This window comes from Larus michahellis, chromosome 1 (genome assembly GCF_964199755.1).
Source record: "Larus michahellis chromosome 1, bLarMic1.1, whole genome shotgun sequence".
Taxonomy (NCBI): domain Eukaryota; kingdom Metazoa; phylum Chordata; class Aves; order Charadriiformes; family Laridae; genus Larus; species Larus michahellis.
The window spans coordinates 203,794,659-203,814,146 of record NC_133896.1 but is presented as its reverse complement, the minus strand read 5'-3'; the positions used below and the strand labels follow the sequence as shown (position 1 = coordinate 203,814,146).

Here is a 19,488-nt window from a genome sequence, read left to right as displayed (position 1 = left end):
AAACTTTTATCCAGGCAAAACTATCGTGTTTTATTGGAAAAATAAAACCTGCAGATTGGCCTTTCAGGCTCATACTTCTGTGTAGGATTTGCGTCGATTAGATGCAAAATTTAAAAAATTTAGATGGGTACAGGAAGAGTTCTTTATCAACGTCAATAGTAGAGTAGGAGCGAGTAACAGTTATATACACACGCTTCCAGCCCGTGAGTAGCAATAGCTGTATGTGGTATCTCGTAGAGCCCAGGCTCAGCAATCACAGCACCAGTTTCATTCATCTCTTCCAGCAGCCTCCCGGCGCTCAGCCGCCCCGGCAGCAGCACAGAAGGCCGGGTGGGATGGTGAGAGGTAGATTATTACTTCATCAGCATAAAAGTAACTGCGGGGTGGGAGGAAACGTTTCATAATTAGAACACGGGACGGAAATTAAGGTTCCTACCAACTCTGCCACAGACCGAGTTTGTGATCCTTGGCAAAAAGCTCTCCGGCCTCCCTCTCCCCACCCGCACGCCCAGGGGCGGCGAGGCACGGGGAGACTGGAGCAGTGACGGTCCATAAGCCCCAGGAGACTGTCTCAGGTGGCAGCAGGACCTTTGCCAGGCCGGCAGGACCCGTCGCCCAGGCCGCGCTGTGCCTCCCCTCTAGCCCCAGCCGCAGACGGTAACTAACGTGCCGGTGTCCCGGGAGGGTGTCACTACGGCGGCCTTCCCACCACCCCTCCCCGGGGCGGGGGCCGCTGACCCGGGTCCCTCAGCCGACCACCACCGCAGGCCGCTGCGGAGGCCGGGCCGGGCCCTCACGACGCAGCGCCAGGGCGGGCGGTTCCCCCTGTCAGGCCTCGTCGCTCCCCGGCAGCAGGTGCCGCCCGCCCGCCCCGGCTCTGCCCGCCCCGGCCCGGCCTCCTCAGCGGCCCGGCGGGCTGGCTGCAGGGCCCGGCGGAGCGCCTTTCGCAGCGCCGCGGGCATGAGGCGGGCATGAGGAGGGTATGAGGCGGGCGGCGGCGGGCGAGGTGAAGGCGACCTTGCCGCCGCTCCTCCCGCCCGCAGCGGCGGGGCGGGCCGCCCTCCTCACGGCAGGCTGCAGGTGGGTGGCTGGGGGGGCCCGGTCCCGGGCGGGGCGCGCGGCTGCCCGCGGCGATGGCGGCGAGGGGGTGCCGTGGCGTGGCCGTGGCCGGCGGCGACCGCCCCGCTCCACGCTCCCGCCCCGGCGCCGCCCATCGCCGGGGCCGAGCCGCCGCGTGTGTCAACACGGGGCCGCGGCGCCGGCCCTGCCCCCGGCGCCTCCCCGAGGTCGCCCGGCGGAGGTCGCCCGGGCGGCGGAGGCCGCGGCGCGGCCGGGGAAAGGAACCGCCGCCGCCGCCGCCGCTGCTCGGCGCTTCCCGGGGAGGTAGGAGACAGACCCCGTCCCTCCGCCCCGCCACACCCGGGAAGGGGGGGGGCCGCCCCGCGCCTCGGCAGGCCCCGTCCCCGAGGAAAGTTTTCCTGGATCTGGTGGCTGCGGACGCCGGCGGGATCCGCGGGCCGGGCCGAGCCGGGCCGGCGGGAGCGGCTGCGCCTCCCCGCAGCCCCGGGGCGGGGGGGGGGCTGGTCCCGCCGCCGTGTGGGAGCTGGAGCGGCCCCGGGGGACACCCGCCGGTACCGGGAGTCTGAGAGGAATTAAAAAGTTATTTCAGGTACTCTGCTTACCCCGTCGTTCCTCTGCTGCTAACTTTTGGGTTTTGGGTGTGTTTTTTTTTAATAATTCAGTGAGAACAGTGATTTATTCTCTGCGCTTTGGGTGAGAGAGCTGCATGCAACTGGCTGCATAAGTTGGCTTGCTCTGTTTAACCAAACCGTAATGGGCAGGAAGCTCTAAAAGCACTGTCTGCGCCGCTTTCAGTTCCAGCTGTGGCTTTTAAGTTGCAATTTCTCTTAAAAATTAATTTTCACTCACTTCTTGTTTTTGGACCTGATTCTGCAGGCATGTCTGAGTTAACGCCGGGCATGTACGGTTGTATTTGTGGAGCGGTGACGTTATTTTACCATGTCCCCGGGGGAGGAAACTCAGCTGTGCCGTGTTTGTACAGCACCTTCTGCAGCCTGTCCGGGCCCTGTTTGGCATTCCCGTGCCCCACGCTGGTTTGGTGGCTTTGATGGGACCAAACAGCCCTAATGGGATGGTCTTGCTGAAAGCTGGATGAAGCAAACCCGTCCCGCTGAGCACTAGACCACGCTTCTTCAACAGCAGATGTATTGGAACGTCTCGTTTACTGTGTCCTGTCCTCTTGGTCTGTGTTTGCAAAGCGGAGATGTAATTGCGGCTCTTAGAGTTGTGCAGTTAACAACAGACTTAAGGTAGCAGTAGCATAGTCTTTTGATCTCAAAGGAAAATAAACCATTCAAGTATGTTTGGGTTTTCAAAGGGTATTTCCTCTTCCGCTGTCTCCTTACCACCTAGCCTTTGCCCATAGAGCAAGCCAGTTAGTTCACAATAACACTTCTTCTAATAGCGTATTAGATAAATCATAACAAACTAAATTTTCTGTCTGGTGGTGCTCCAGGGTGAGATTACACTTCAACAGAGTGTACTGTAGTGAAGGATCAAAATTCGAGCATGTTGGCATTTTAAAGAGAATTTCTTATGTCAGTATAAAACACATTTGTAACTTTTTCAGGGAAATAGGGAAAGGTTTTTGTGTTTTCTCTCCGTCCCCCTTCTTTTTCATTAATTAGACCGATTGGTTTTGAGAATTCAAAAACTTTCTTTTTTCAATCTTTTTCCTGATGGAGGTAGTTGAACCAATTCAAGGTATTTCATCTCTGCACAAACCTTGCCATATTTATGGTTTTAGTCCAATATGGTTATTATACCTCTATTACTACACTAGACTTCCATAGGGCAGCAGTTACTCAGTGGTCTTATAATTGCCCTTACCATTTGCGATCCTTTTAAAAAAGCAGTCATTATTTATGAGGTCCTGTTAGACAGAGCTCCACTAACAGTATTTTTAGTCATCTGCAAATCAAAACACACTTTAAAAAATGTCATCTTATAATGTAAATGCAAAGAGAAGTGGAGTTTATTGAAGGTATGCAATTTAAAAGCAAACCCCATACGCTCAACCTGACAAAGCATGAAGGGATTATCCAGACTTGACTCATCTGGGTAGATTGTGCATTTCAGGCTGACTGCTGAGCTGAGCAACAGTCCGCTGGAGTGATTTCACTGCCTGCTTCTCTGGGTTGTACCAGCCTTTAAAAACATTATTGGTATTCCAGAGCTGTTTGGGGTTTTTTTGAAGAACACTAGGCTTGCAGTCCATGAGACTTGAAAAGATTGGAGATTCAGTTTGATACTTGGTGAAACTATGTGCTGTTCAATTTTACATAGGTAAGTTGAAAATCTTATGAGATTTTCTTCTGAGATCTTATACATCTTATGTGCAGTTGAAAATACTCTTTAAGTGAGCTGGAAAAAGACAATTCAAAGTCTGCTTGAAGTGAGATGAGGAACTTGCTTGGTGCAGCTCAGTTTTTGTTGTACTTGAAAATGACTATGGCTAAGCAACTCCATGTTCAATAGAAAGGAGATGCGTGATTTAGTTTGACTTCTTTCATTACAGAAGTCACAAAATCTTGTTTGGTATTTTCTGCATCAGATCCATAATTCTGGCTCGAACAAGTAGTTTAAAAAAAAAAAAATCTGCCCTTGAACACATAAAGTCTGTGCAGTTTTTTCACTGGTTGCACTTTATTTTTTAATTAAAACAGATCTTAATCTGAATTTGCTAGCTTCAGCTTCCAATCATGGATCTCTTAATAGTCTGTATTTTAAATAATTCTTAAAAACTGAAGTGCTTGAAAGAGAGTGGCAGTAGTAAGAACGAGGGGAGGGGGTTATAGTAACTAAGAGGGAGGTTAGAAAATGTGTGATGTGTAAGGTTATGGCATAAAACTCGTCTTTTTCCTGTTCTGTAAATATTATTCTGCTGCTTTTGCTGTTCTGTGTAGCACTGTCCCACATGTAGCTAGGAAGTCATAGATAGGATTTTTTTTTTAAGCTATTCAAGAGAGATTTCATCGTTCACTCATTTCCGTAGTGTTTGTTGCCATGGCAGCTAGCCAGCGGCCTTATTAGTGATTAAGGTGGTTACACCTCATTTTTGTGTTGTGTGGCACTGGAAACTATATCTGAAATACCATAAGAAACAGATGTTCTACAAAGACTGGAGTAAGTTGTTTCTATGAAGAGGCTGAAATGTTTCTGTCCTTGGACTGAAGTTATTGTATAGTGATGCTTTATATCTTTTATTACGTGCAGTTATGTTTAAAATGCCTCCTGACTTCAAGCTTGCTAAATGTTTGTAATAAATGTACTGTGTCTGCCATATGTTTGAAGCAAGACATCCATTAATTGAACAAGCCCATATTTTTATGCTTGAAAGAATTGACACTTACTTCATTGTAGTTACTAAATTGTACGTTAAGGGTAGAATATAACAAAAGCAGAGGTGAGACAGCGTAACGAGAAGCAGAGTAATTTTTTGTACCTCCTGGTCTCCAACTGTAGTCATTTCCAGTTAGCACATAGATAGAAAATCAATTGTAATCTGCTCATAATTGCCTTCCTGGTAGAGTTATGAGACATTTCTCTCCCCCGTCTTTTCTTTTTTTTTTTCCCCCTCTTTCTTTTTTCCTTCTCTTTTTTTTTTTTATTTTTTCTTTTACCTCCATATTTTTTTCCTCTTCGTGTCTTGTGGAATAGGCAGCTCTCCAGAGTTAGAGAAGAAAAATACTGTATGGATATTTTTCAATGTATAGCTGTGCAGCTTTAAATGTTTTTCTGTAGCAGCTTGGGGCTCTGTCAAAAAGTATGTTCCTTACCATGTTATTTAGTGATGAGCATAAATTGAGGAAGGTTTTCATAACCTTGGGGCTTTCTGCTTAGATGAACTAGGCATTTCTCTTTCACGTATCAGGATTGATTACTTCAGGGTAGATCACATTTCTTGTGTAAAAGGCTGAGCTTGCACTACCAAAAATTCAAATTCTGTTTTGCTTAGTATGTAGTGCTGGGCCCGACACTTGACACTGACTCTCCCATTCTGCCAGGATATTGTATTCCCCAGTTAAGGAATTATTTTAGCTTTTTGGTAAACTCAGGCTCCATTCATTCTTGAATCACAGCTGCAGAATGAGAATGTTTTGAAAGAGTACTTTAATTCTCAGACTTGTGCTTCTGCTGTCCCAACTGGAAAGGTCTGGACAAGACCTTTTCAAAGTTTGCCCTGGGGAGTAACGAAGTTCACCCTCTGCAACTGCGAGATTCATCATTCTTCCAGGCTCACCTCACAGCATACGCCAGACTACCTCTCCTGGCTGCCTGGCTGTTTTAAGGTTGTATTTGCTTGATTTATGATATTAGTGTAACACATTAAAATTTGATGTATGTCATCCTCCTCCCTGGGAGGGGAGAGGTCTGTTTATGTGTACATACGTACGTACGTGTATATGTGTGATTATGGGTAGGTAGATAAAGAATAGAACGCTAGACGGTCCTAGGGTCTGCTGTCCTTTAAAAGTAGAAAGCTCTTATGTGCTTACAAATACACCTCTGTTTTAGACAAAAGTGATTTGGCCCTGAGTTCTTTCAGGATAAATATGCCCTTTGCATAAAACTTGTGCAAAAGTATTATGCAAAGTATTTAAAATGTGTTATAATTACAGTTTTCTTGAGGGTGGATAGTGAGGAAACTTAAAGCTATGTTCAGGAGGAGGGATTTTACTTAACAGGAAGTTTATATTTTGAGAAGAGAGTGGGGAGAGAGGAGGGAGAGACAAAGCAAGACACTCAGTGGTTGGGAGTGCAGGAGACTTTAATGGACATTAATAATCCTCCCAATGGAAGAAATACAGTAATTTCTTTTGGTATGAAAGGAATGTCTTGGGAGGTGGTGGAAAGTTGCAGAGGAGTGCCAGAGATTGGGGAAGTGAAGCTGGAGGTGTTCAACTGTAAATGTGACACAGGTTATTGCAAATACCTGCAAAGCAGTCTGCTTGCTGCAAGTAGGTAAAGCTCAAAGGCTGGGAAGAGTCTTATATCCTTGAGTCATTTACTAATTGACAGGAACTGTCATGATAATTCCTAAATGACCATTTGAGTGCACCATCCTCCCCTACGCGCTGTAAAAAGTAATGTGTTAAGTTGCGAAATCAATGAATCAGTCCCATCAAACTTTGAAGTGAAAACTTTGCGATCAGCTGAAAATTTCTATTGTGCTGTGACTTAGACCTTTTATTTTAGGGCTAATGAAACTTGGTGGTTTGGCAAGATTGACTGGAAAAGGGACAGATTGCATTTCATCTGACAGAAGCTACTTTCTTAGTCTCCTTTTGTTCTGCAAACTGTTAACATAAGTAGCGGATATCTATAAATCCTCATCTCCATGCTTTTCTAGTCACCATAACATTTGGTGCCCTGATACTCAACAGGTCTCTTCAGTCCTTTGTCATCTGTAAAGCTAATGTTTCGATCACTGAGTTATCTGATCTTTCCAGCATCAATGCATGGCCTCATCCTTGATGACAGGTATTTCTCTTGGAAAAAGTACCATCAGTGCTTTCATGGAGATCACCACTTTAGAGGGTCTGAGAGCTTCATAGTTTGCAGCAACATCCCCTAAGGCCTTTCCACCTTAAAACATTCAACTGATTTGAAAACCTCAGATGATTTCTCCTTCAGCAATAATTCTAATACGTACTATTTGTAATGCCAGATACACCTCTGGAAATGATTTGTTCTGGCTAGGGAAGGGCTATGGTGTACAAGTGCCCAGGGCTGTGCACCTGGGTTCATAAGTCTCTGTAGCAGCTGCTTCTGGGTTTGCTGCTGCTATTCTTACTGGGCTGCCAACTGGGCTTTTGCCGCTCCTGCCGAGCAGTGAGTTGGACTCATTAGTGCTTCTGGAACTGTCACTGTTGGGATTACAATCTGGGTTTCTTGAAGTTGTTGCTGAGCTACAGCCCATGCTTACTGCTGAAAGATTAAAATCAGAGTTTTCTGCTTCAGCTGTTGTTTCCACAGCCACTTGTTCGCTTGTCTGTTAATAGCTTTTTATTGTAGCCATTGTGTGGAAGAAAACAAAATCTTGTGTCATGCATACATTGATGTGACTTTAATCTGGTTCCAGCAAAAGGCTGCATGGCTCACAAACTCCCACTAGCTGGAGTTTGACCTTATTACCAGGGCTCATTCAAAGTTTCGACTTCCTTATGTTATAAGTGAAACTTGGTAAACCACCCTTGCCTGCTAAATTGGGAGAATTAAAACTGCAGATCTTCTATCTACAGATCACAGTCTCTCCATAAGGTTTTGTTCAGTATTTGGTGATGGTCTTCCTTCTGATTTGTTTCATAAACTGTCAGCTCCAAAGTGTCATGAGGCTGTGGTAGCAGTCTCTACTTCACACCGGACACCTTGCTAAATTTCAGACATTAGTATGTTACAAGTCGGTTACCTTTTGAAGTGTACAGCTGTTGCAAGAGACACCCTGGATAAGCAAACTCATTAGTGTGAAAACAAGCATCATCATCTTAAGGCTTATCTTTCTTGCTGTGCTGTACATACTTCCATGAGCAGTTGGAGTTGTTCATCTACAGCTTGAATACACTCATCGCTGTGCCTGTGGGACCTGTGGAGAGAGAACATTTGTAGCAGGCAGACTGAAAACAGATGCCTCCAGCAGGCATTGTAAGTAGTGTTTAGTTCATCTGCTGACATGGAATGCTTTTGTGGAAAGTAAAGCCTCGTCCCTTGATAAGTGCAAGATGACATTGCAAAAATAGGTAATAAGGCCAAATAGGCTCTATTAGCAAGAGCGTAGCCAGCAGATCAAGCCGAATGATCATTTTCCTCTCTTTGGCACTGATGAGATTGCGTTTGGAGCACTGTGTCCAGTTTTGGTCTCCAAAGCACAGGAGAAGACACTGACTTACTGGAGCAAATCCAGTGGACCGCTACCAGGGTGATTAGGAGGCTGAAGTACATCACGTACAAGGAGAGACTGGGAGAGCTGAATTTGTTCAGCCTTACTAAGAGAAGACTATGCAGGATCTTATTGCTGTCTTCAGCTGCATAATGTGAGGGTATAGAGGAGACAAAGTACTCTATTTGGAGCCATGCAGCAAAAGGACAAGAGACAGCAGTCACATGTTACAGTGAAGAAATTCTGTCTGGAGATGAAGAAAAATGTTACTGTGAGGACCCGTAAACACTGGGACGGGTGCCTGGGTTGTGGAATCTCCAGCCTTGGACATGCTCAGAAGTTAACTTGGAAAAGGCATTGAGCAACCTACTGTCGTTGACCCATGTTGAGTGAGGGTTTATTGGACTAGCTGACCCCCAGACATCCCTCTCAAACTAAATTATTTAATTTTAAATGTTAATAGCATCACCAGTTTGGAATGAAGTCTTCCCATCTGTATCTGTCATTGTCAGATCTAACTTCATGACAAGGTGGGACTCTGAAAAGCAAAATGTGAGCTCTGGGGGCCAAAAAGGGCTCATAATATTAACCTTAATGAAGAAATTTGTGCAGGTATTGACAGGGCTAAAATCTAGTTGGCTTTCCAACCTAAAAAAAAAAAGGAAGAAAAAAATATTCATAAAGGGGAGACTAAACATAAGGAAATTTGGTCTGCAAAATTAACTTCTACTTTAAAACTGGCAAACTTCTGAACTCAGAATTAAATGACTCTCACACTCGGAAGACCTACAAGACTTATGTGAAATCACTAACAGGTGCTTTGTCTCTGAAATGTTAGGTTATTAAACAAAAGTGGGCAAGCTGTATAAATGTATTAAAGTATAAAATACAAGGATTTCAAAGCCTGGTGTGCGTAGTTCAGTATGGGGACTTCCTGGTGGTCTCTCTTGAGTTCAGGGATACAGTGCTGAAGAAAAGCCATACCTAAATGACAGGTAGTCAGGTAGACTTCTGTAGCTCCTTTATTTCTATTAATTTTTTAACTTGGATTTGCAGCTACAGTAACCCAATTTCTGTGAGCTCTGGCTATTGTTGCTACTTGTCAGCTCTATTAAAAGCTTCCCCAGAAAGTAAGAAATAATTATATACTAAGTGTGTCTCGACAAACCGCGTGACCATCTCTGCCTTCCCTGATTCTTAACTTACTAAATCTGGGTAAAAAAAATGGACCTTAACGTATTCTTTGGCACTTTCATCTCGGTAGAGAGTAAATGGCAAGGCTGAAAGTCTTGCAGAAAATCCACTGCTGGCAGCTCTCTCACAGAAGGCTCCAGTCCAAAATGACAACTGCAGCCGTGTGGTACAGGCACAGGAATTGTCTCTCAAATAAGCATAAGCCTGTGAAGCCATTTAGGGCGATGCTGAGTCCAACCAACACCTTGAACTCTGTCCAGGAACCCCAGAGATTATGGAGCTCTGTTGCCAACAGCATGACCTGAAACACAACCTGGCCATGTCGCTAGACAGTTTGAGAGGCCTATTTTCCTCTGACGAGCCTTTCAAATTCTTAATAATAGTCTGTGGCACAGATAAAAGATGTTAGGTTGACTAGCTAAGTCTCTTAAATTTGTATTTAAATGAAGAGAATACTTTTTTTCTTCACATAACCATGTTAGTTTTGTTAGAGGATTTTCTTCTGACAGAACAAATTTGAATAAAAGTACTTTGCTAAGCATGACGGCGTACACTTTGTACAGTTGTAGGCATTGTCTGGCCGCCCAATATTGTCACAGGGAAAGTTAATTAGACAGTTCAAATTTTCATGCTCAGAAAGCATCCAGACAGCGTGACTCATTCTGGAAGTGGGAAGAGATCAAATCTAATGTGTATTGCTGGAAACTTTTTTTTTTCTAGAGTGCTTTGTATCTCAGTGTCTCAGCTTCAATTCATAAATAATAAAATTAAGAAAGAAATTAAACAGAGTGCCTTCCGGTGATAATCTTAGAATAAACACCGTTCCCCCATTTGTTGCAGAAATCGGCAGCACGTTCCATGCTGCCCTGGTGTTGATGATCTTAGTGCATGGCAGGGGTTTTCAATGTTTTTTGGCTTGCAGATGCCTGAAAACCTGACAGTAGAGCTGGAGGGCCCAGGATCGAAGTAGCTGAACTGCCGGTTGGATTTTATTTGGTTTATTTGGCAAAGTGTGTAAAAATAGGACAGACACTTTGGTGTCTGTAGACTGGAATTTGAAAACCTGTGGCAGGTCTTTTTTAAATTATTTTCTTTTTTTTAAGGATTTTTAATCTGGAAAATTTTCTTAATAACTTAACATGTTTTAGGCTCGTATGTCCCTAAAAAGGGCAGAAACAAATACAAGATGATTGATTAAAGCACAGTTTCAAAGAAAGCTAAAAAGACTATTAGAGCTACATCTTGGTGCTAGTGGCAGCTGTTGTATTTTTCCCTTATATTTGCATTTTTACATAAAATAAAAAGATACGTTTTTTTCATACAGGAAATGGTAATTGAGGCCACAGTCCTAAGGGAACACTCACAGAATGGGGTGGGTCTTGCACGTGGCTGTCGCAGAGGAGGGAGTGAAAGGATCTACCCCTACGGACACACGCGTAGTGGCAAAATTGAACCTTCGCTGGCCAAACTGGGGAAATGATCAAATTACTGATGTCTCTGATAAAGGAAAACATTTCCCTGATACGATTCACTTTCAAAATGAAAGTCCTTGCTTCAGAAAATGCGTTTCATTTCAAGAGTAACTTCTCAGTGTGATACTGACGAGTGATGCCAGTGTTTTTGTTATTGCAGAATGATGCTTTGTGCTTCCCGCCCTGGTGGCTGGTATGGCTCAAGTCTGTTGGGCTCCTTACGTAGGCAAACTGTGCAGTTAGGTGCAGCTGCAGATGGGCACCACGGCGTCTCATGATGAACAGCTCGTGGTCACAGCCTTTGTCTACCCACAGACAAGGAAAGACTGGATCTGTTTGTACTTGTGGTCAGCAAAAAAGTAATAGAGTGATAGAATGGTTTGGGTTGGAAGGGACCTCAAAAATCATCTAGTTCCAACTCCCCTGCCATGGGCAGGGACACCTTCTGCTAGACCAGGCTGCTCAAAGCCCCATCCAGCCTGGTCTTAATCACTACTTATGATAAAACTTTGGATTTTCCTCTTCTCTTAAAAACATGTTAGAGGTTGTCATGATAAATGATGCAATGGTTTGCTCAAATCTTGCGTGCAGTTGATACTGATGATCTAATGGCTTTAAACTAGAAACTGTAGACCTTCCGACCTTCTTTTAAGATGGTGGCCCGCTGGAAAATGCTTCTCTGCTTTTTTAAATCTTAAGGATAGCTACAGACAGCTGAGTCTTCGTTCAAAGAGTGAAAGAACTCTTTACTGCTTTATTTTAATGCATTTGAAAGTGCATATTTTTCGACAGAGCAATTACACTGCATTTGAAAATGTAGTTGATCCTTTTTAAATATTTTTTAAAGGCTATTTATTCTGTCAGCAAAGCATTACTCATCTTTGTCATAAGATCAGTTTCTCAGTTGTTTTTCTGAATTCTAGGCACTTTTTACTGGCCATTTAATTCACTCCTCTGCATGTCTGCAGAGTGATGGTGGTTTTTTTGTTTTTATGACCATGTGTAGGTACAGCCTAGAGCACCACTTACCATTCCTCACAACTAAGTAAACTTCTTTCAAAATGTTATACTTAAGATAGTTTGCATCTCTTAACATACTAACTGGCAAAGAAGAATTTCTGTTGTATTGCCACCTCATAATTTTAAAGATAAGCATCTCCCTGAAGCCCAACAGCATATGTAGGATATTTTGCAGTGGCACAGCAGTGAGTTTTGTCTGTAGCATACAACCGTCATCTCTATTTCAGAAATGCAGTGGTATGTAATTGATTTAACTTGTGCAGTGTATTCTTGCAAATGCATCATTTATTACTGGAGGTTTAGCATAAATTCTGCAACAAAAGAGAATTAAATGCTTTAATGGGAGAAGTTGTCTTTCTAATTGCTGCAATAACACCACTTGAGTTACAGAATGACCATTTTGTGTGCTTGCATAAAATAATTTCTTTTTAAATAAGGCTTTGTTTTCAACATGTTTGAAACAAGAAGAGTTGGCTGGAACTAGCAGCTTTTTTTTAGGGTGTTTTTTTTTTCCTTTATAGTAATGTTTCCCTAATATCTTCAGCCTACACTGTCTGAATTTCCCAGCTGCTCCAACTCTCCCTCCCTTGGTCTTTCTGATCCTCCCATGCATCCCATGCATGCTTTTCATACCAAACTGGGCAGCGGGGGGGAGGGGACACTCTCCTTCCCACCCTTCACCCAGCTGAGAGGTTCACCCTGGTCCCCGTCTCTCTGCAGGGTCCCCTCACCTAGCTGGGTGCTGTTCGGAAATCTTCCACTGCAGGGTCCCTGAGTTAGCCCGTCATCTTCAGCCAAGTCATGATTCTGTGCTGTTTAATTCAGTGGCATTAGGGACCTGGTGAGCACTGCACGTGATGTCTGGTCTCAGGGAGCCACAAAAATAGGTGTTTATAGCTTATTGATCTTGCAAGACCAGAAATTTGAAGAGCTGTTACTTTTGCTGTATTTTGGTGACTGGATTTAACTTACCTGACTCCTTGTATTTTAGAAATAGTAATAGGAGATGATTGAACTAGTCAGGTTGTTGGATTTGGAGGTTTTCGCACAAGAAGTAAATACCTCTTTGTTCATTCACACTGTGTACCTCCTAGTGATGCTGTTATAGTCCATCACAGATGTGATGGGAATACCACAGTTTTTCTTACTAAGGTTTCTTTGTTGACCTCAACATGCTCAGTAGGAAGCCTTGTGTACTGGGTAAACCTTAACACGAATGTTTTTCTGTCAAAGAATCATAGAATTATAGAATACTTAGGATTGGAAGGGACCTTTAAAGGACATCTAGTCCAGCCCCTCCTGCAAAGAGCAGGGACATCTTCCACTAGATCAGGTTGTCATCCCAACCATGATTTAATAGGATGGTTTGACACGCTGTAAACCTTGGGCAGCCCAACGTCTTTTAGGGAAGAGCTGAGAAGATGCTTCCAGAACAGGTAGCTGGTTTAAGTAGCTGATGTTGTGCAGAAGAAAGTGTCTTCTTAATTCATGCAACTACAGCTTGATAAAGTATTTTGTGTAAATTAAACAATATAGCATAGGTCGTCAGATTGTATCTGTTCTGACTTTGGTCATAGTAAGTGCTGCAGGGTTGCATTAGCGTGAACATTACTCTGCAACTAAAGCTTAGACCTGGTTCCCTGATGACGTGCCCTTGGAGTATGGAGAGTTGGTTGGGGGTGAGGGGAGGCACTGTTCCTGTAGAAGACATTGAGGGAGCATATCTTTGCAAGTAAACATCTTACAACCTTATTTTTAAGGCACATTTTGAAGCCAGATCATACACTTCCCCTAGTTGTGCTTGTAGAGCCCTAAATACACCGCTCCTGTGCTATGGAGTTCTCAATTTGTTCCAGATGCACGTAAAGGGTATCATACACGTCCTCTGCTGAAACAAGCATTTCTGGTATCGCAAGAGAAGCGCCTGGCTCTAATCAGGAAGATAGTCAACTAATGACTAGCCAAATGGTGCTGCTTGCATTTAAGGGCCGTTCTTGGACATAGGTGAACTGGACTGGCTTCTTATTTTGCCTACAGAAGTTTTAATATGCTTAACATTATCCAATACCAGCAACTGAGGTAGTCTAAATACCACAGCAGGGACTGATTAGCTTTTTCAGATCACTGCTTTTATTCGCAGTTTGCAAAGAGGCTTAATCCAGTGCTGGAGATCAGGCATCCCACTGTGCTCGTGGGTAGCTTTCTCTCACTCTTTGTGTTCACAGTGGCAGAAATTAGTGAGGAGTCTCCTCCTGCCTCCGACTTAAAAGCTCCAAAATAGTGGTGTTAGTAGTTGTTCCTAGGAGTGTTTAATGGACAGTGCAGCGAAACTATAGTTGGGGTTTCTGCTTTGCGGCTTAATATCTGGGCACATGATAAATGCGTCAGTGTAATAGCATGATGGTATGTGATTTCATTTACTATGTTGAATTGCTTTAGTATCCACGTGAAGCTTGGGAAATTACTCAAACCTATTCACGTTCTTTTTTGCTTTTAAGTCCCAGTAGATGTTTCCCAGCAGATCGCCTGTCCTCACAAGCAGAGGAGGACAGCTGCCTCTGTGGTTCTCAGTATTGCTTTTAGTCATGTAATGATGGTGAAGTTCAGTGAATACACTTTTCTAGTAGTCATTCAGATGAACATTTGCAAATGTAGAATCCCCCCTTCTCTGTGCTGAGCTGTCTTCACTGAAGTTACAAGCAATGGCAACTTTATTTGAAAGTCCACATTGCTTCACTTTTTCTTTTTATTAGGCATCAAACCTTACTACTGTTACATTGCTAAATATGTGAGTTGCAGGGCTTGGTGGCGTTGGAACTGTTGGGCAGTGAGGGGAGGGGAGGTGTGGACTGGAGCTTGTGTTTCCACGTAGCTTACTTCAATAAAAAATACAAACAATAAAAAGATGGCTATGGCCTAGCTCCTGACTTCTGTTCAAATATTTCATCATTGCAAAGAGACAGGAAGATCTTGGCGTCTTGAACAGAGCTGTGAAATAAAAGGGAAAGAAGTTCTGTTGCAAACAAATATGGGTGACTCCAGAACAAAAGAGTGGTTCATAGTTCCTTTCTGCCAAGTGCCCTAATGTTTCAATGCCACTGCCTAAAAATATCCATTATTTCACATATTAATATTACGTGGGTTTAGTTTAATCAGTTTCACCTTCCATTGGAATTACTCACAAGTACTCTGTTAGAGTTGTGTGTAAATGCAAGTTTATTACATTTATCAACTGATGTTCAGAAGTGTCAGGAAATTCAGAAAGCGGTTTCTGAATACATTTCAGTGTTTAGTGTGGGCTCCTTTCATGCCGCCTTGCACTTTGTACCAATATGATTAATTTTGCTAACGAGAAAAGGGGAACACAAATAGCTACTGATAGATTTATTTCTCTAATATTTTCCCTTACAAAGAACTTATTGTTTCCATAGTAAAGGGGTTATATTCCATAAGACTGATATATTTTAATAGGAACTCCCAACTTTTACTACTTAAAAATAATTCCTTTCTTTGTTTCATGAATTAGAAACAATGAGGAGAAGCTGAAGTCTGCCCAAGCCAGGTGTTTCTTGTTGGCAGCCTGCTCCCTAATGACTCTGGCTCTCATACAGCAGCTGCCTGCTAGTCTCTTTTGTATGGCCTATTGTTGCTGCACACCCCTCGTTAATACACATGCTGCCCGGGGCAGACCCTGAGAATGACATCAACTTGCTTATCTTAGAAACCTCCGAACCTGATGCAGGGTGGGGAGGTTGCCTTGCATCTGCCCGGCCAACTAATTGTGAGCTCTGCGGGTCGTGATTGGCTCCGCGTCCGCTCAGTAATAGGTTAAGCAAAGACATCGCGGGTCCATCTGTTCGTCCATTCATTGTTCTGCTTGCTTGCCTGAAGTCTGCAGCTGAAATCGTGTTAAGGAGTTGCTTCTGGAACAGCTACAAGAAACCAATGTCTGTGTGTTTTCCAGTGAACGTAAGTATATGGGCTTCTCTCTGCAGAAATGGGACGTTTCACCTTTCTGGTGTTTCAGCATATCAGTTTGCATTTGGACAACGTAGCTAGCGTGTGTGTCAGCGGAGATTTGCACACTTTGGGTGTATCTTGGAAAAAGAGGGGAAGAAAAACAATTATGTCTGAAGACTAAGTGTGTTAAAGAGCAATGATCTCACCCAGTGCAGTCTATTAATGAACTTTCAAAAACATCGGTAATGGTGTATTTCCAAGAACTTGAAAATGGTAGGCAGTAGCCATCAACAGAACAAATTCTCCTCTAGTCCCCTGGGGAGAAGGGGAGGTTTCAACTTTAAGTTATAGGTATTTACCCTTTTTTGCAAATAAGCTATTATTTACTTTAATTTATGACTGGTAGAAAAAGCCTGTAAGAAAAAAAAAATCAAAGAACTTTTCCATTATACCATACAACGGATGAAATTTCCAGGTTTGTGAAAATAGGAAGAGCTCCACTGTGGGATGTCTGAAGGTACTGTAGTGCAAGATAGAGCATTAGGATGCTCTCAGGTGGAAACATGTTACAGTCAAAGGTTTTGTGCTTTGAAAGCTATTCGTAAGTGTGTCAGATCTAGCCTGGCTATTTTTATAAAGTTTCTAATCTGTTTTGTTTTATGTTTTGAGTTCAGATGTTAGGCTGAAGAACAAACACTCTATACTCCATGAGCCTGTGTTCCAAGGATCCCGTAAAGAAAAAAAAAAAAACAAAACAAAACAAAGACCTTCATATATCAGTTGGGAGGGAAAGAGAGCATATAAAAGGGTTAAAAAGAGGTTTGCATTTCTACCACATGCCCTATTGTGTGAACATATGCATGAGTCTATTGAAAGTTTTCAGAAGATGGGCAGGCCACCAGTTGCTGGTCTCCTGCAGTTCCAGTAGACATCTGTTGCCCCAGAGCATTAACCAATCTGTTCAATGGGACATCCTTCCTTTGTTGGATAGAATGATGCAGACAACAGCACTCGCTGAAATACAATGGTAATTAAATACATAGAAACTACAGCAGTAGGTATTTATTACATATTCATTATTTTATTTGCATTGTTGCAGTATCTTTATCATTCGGATAACTGATACATTAATTTTTCTTTTCTGATCAGCTCTGCACTTCTGTTTGTGACAAGTAATGACAGTGTTTCAACAAACTGTGATTTCAATATTCTCCATTTTTTGTTTATAAGGCTTAGAAAAAGTCTGCCTCTGTGAAAACATGCTGAACTATTTCACTTTAGAATGTATCTTCAGAAACTTTTGACGGTCTTTTGAGAATACACAATTTCTGTTACGCTATGTCACATGACACACTATTTTATTCCTTGTTATTTTCCTCTGAACTAAATTTGCATTAAATTGCTTTTCTTATGCTCAATTGTAAGTGGAAAATATTCTGAATACATATTAAAAGATTAGATGCTCTACTTGCCCACATCCCTTTGAGGAATATATTTCTGTTTTGTGTGAAGGTGAATTAAGGGGCTGATTATTGTTAGTGGAAAATAGTGGTGACTTCTAAGAAATAGGAAAGTATTACACATCCACAATGTAGTAGCACAGTGCTCATCCAGACTATTATAGTTATACTTGATAAATGTTGTTGACTCAGTAATACAGTATTTTAGGCCTTTAAGAGTGAACCTAGTGTGAGATACTGTAGTTTTAAAAAGACTGCAGTTTAAAACTTACGTTGTCATGAGTATGTCTAAATTGGGAGTTACCTGTTTTATTAACTTTTTCATAAATATAAATTCTGTTACTCAGCTGCAGTGAGCATAACCAAAAGTTGAAGACACTCTTCACAAGAATTTTTTGGCTGATTTTTGTTTGGCTTACAGTTGAGTCAGAATTCATAGCAGATATTTTTCTTAGCTATGTTGCATTGTATCAGTAAAGCATACTTTAAAACCATACGTGCGTAATGAGAGTTCCTTGTAAATAAAGAGTGCAGGGAGTTCTTCTTGTCTGTCATTCCTCCTTGGATAAAGGACCTTTTCTGTTTTCTTGAGCATCATTGTCCTATATATAGGTACACTAGTGTTTACTTGGAATACAAATTCATTCAAATAGACTGACTGGCTGGCATGTTGCTCTTCGCTAATCAAATCAAGATAAAATAATCAATTCCAGCAGTGTTCAGCAGTAACATCTGATTTTCATGGTTCTAATCAATGGATCTCATAAAGGACATCATGTTGGGAGCTCCAAAGTCTAGCGTTTCTAAGAGATGCTCCTGACCACAAATACGGTGTACAAAGTTCACAGACATTGTAAAAATTTGCCTGAAAAAAAAATAGTTTGCATGCAGAGTTCAGGCTAAATGCCAGGAATAGTGCACTGCTTAATGCAAAACTATTTCAGAAATCTTTAGCTTTGGATTTACAGTGTAAACATCATTTTATCTAGCCTTTACAAGCAATAGTATGGTGACTATATACTCTCTGTGGCAGATTTTAAAGCTGTTGCTCTTGTTACTTCCTTCTTTAAATAGTTTCTGAAAAACAGTAAGTGTTCTGTGCAGAAGAAGCAATTAAATATTGGAGCAACATGGAGATTGACAGGAGACTTAAAGCAGATAGCTGTGAGGCTGATTATGTATACATTCCCAACAATGGACAAAGCTCGGTTTATGGTCATTTTTCATACGCAGTTGATGTGCAAATCATCTTAAGTATGTTTCATATAATGCCTGATCTTCAGACACATTCATATGCTAGTGACTTCTTTGAATCCCACTGGAGGGTGTTATGGTTGCGGTTGCTGTAAAGCACTTAAACTTCAAGGAAGAAGTGACTGGAGAATGACTTAAGTATTATTTTAACTAACACTAAAAAAAAAAAAATCCTCTTTCTGATCTGTGCACTTCAAGCTTTGTTTATTCCATGCTGTTAATATGCAGCCTCCTCTTCCCCCCCTTCCAAAAAAACCTCCTCCCTCTACTTTTGGTTCAATACTAAAATGACATTTCACAGTACATGGATTTAGGCAGTGACCCATTATCTCCCCGCGCTCTGCGGCAGCGGTACATGAGCCAGCTCAACTTTTCAGTCCAGCTTAAAAGTGTTGCCCATTAACTAGACTTCCTCGAGTCAGAGCAGATTGTGGGGTTGGTGGAACAATGATGTCGGGGCTTCCAGATTGGTTTGGCAGCTGCATTGTTCTCCGAGGGGAAACCAGACGCACTTAAGTCCCGCTCTCTTTCATGGGCTTTTGTTCATACCAAATTATTCTTTCGCTGTGCTAGTATTCATGATGGTATGTTAAAGGAGCGCATCCTAGCAACTAAAGGCTGGTTGCTAAGCAGCTTCGCCTCCAATAGGGGTTTCTTGTTTGAGATTTTTTTTTTTAATTTTTTTTTGTGTGTGTCAGTCCTGTAAAGGCCACAGTGTTGGTTTTTTAACTGTATCCTTTTATTGGGATATTGTTGTGATTTGTTACAAGCGCTGTGCTATCGAGTGCATTACATTAGTTAATAAATCATTGTGGAAAGGTTCATTTCCTAGATTCTCATTGTGTTTAATCTGTGGTGTTGCTTGAAATCCTAAAGCTTCGAGTGAAGAGAAAGTAATAGTCCTTGGTATGCTGCTTGAGAGTATTACAGCTCTACTGCCTTCTGACAAGACCAGCTCTAAATAAAACTTCAGTGTATTTTCTTTCCTATCAGTCTTGCCTGTATTAAGGTGCGGGTGATGAAAATACTGATTATTTATTTATTTAATTATTTAAATTAGAAATGCTTAGGTAAAGTGAGGTTCTGTGCCCCATAACCAAAAAGCACCACTACAGTGGCGATGTCTTGGCAGCACTCAGCACCTATAGAGTCTGCTTTTTACTGAGAC

The 19,488-nt window shown here is 42.5% G+C and overlaps 1 protein-coding gene across 3 annotated transcripts in view; it reads left to right on the top strand.

The window, feature by feature from the left end:
• The first annotated feature begins 637 nt into the window (after positions 1–637).
• Positions 638–19,488, top strand: part of ZC3H12C (zinc finger CCCH-type containing 12C) — a 49,161-nt gene continuing 30,310 nt past the window's right edge. The window contains exon 1 of one of the 3 annotated variants that reach the window (XM_074569973.1): positions 638–1,080. The gene's annotated coding sequence lies outside the window, so the exon portion shown is untranslated. Of the gene's footprint in view, positions 1,081–1,285; positions 1,384–1,536; positions 1,670–19,488 lie in introns of those variants that run through there. The other 2 variants (XM_074569982.1, XM_074569963.1) reach the window with 2 other exon arrangements.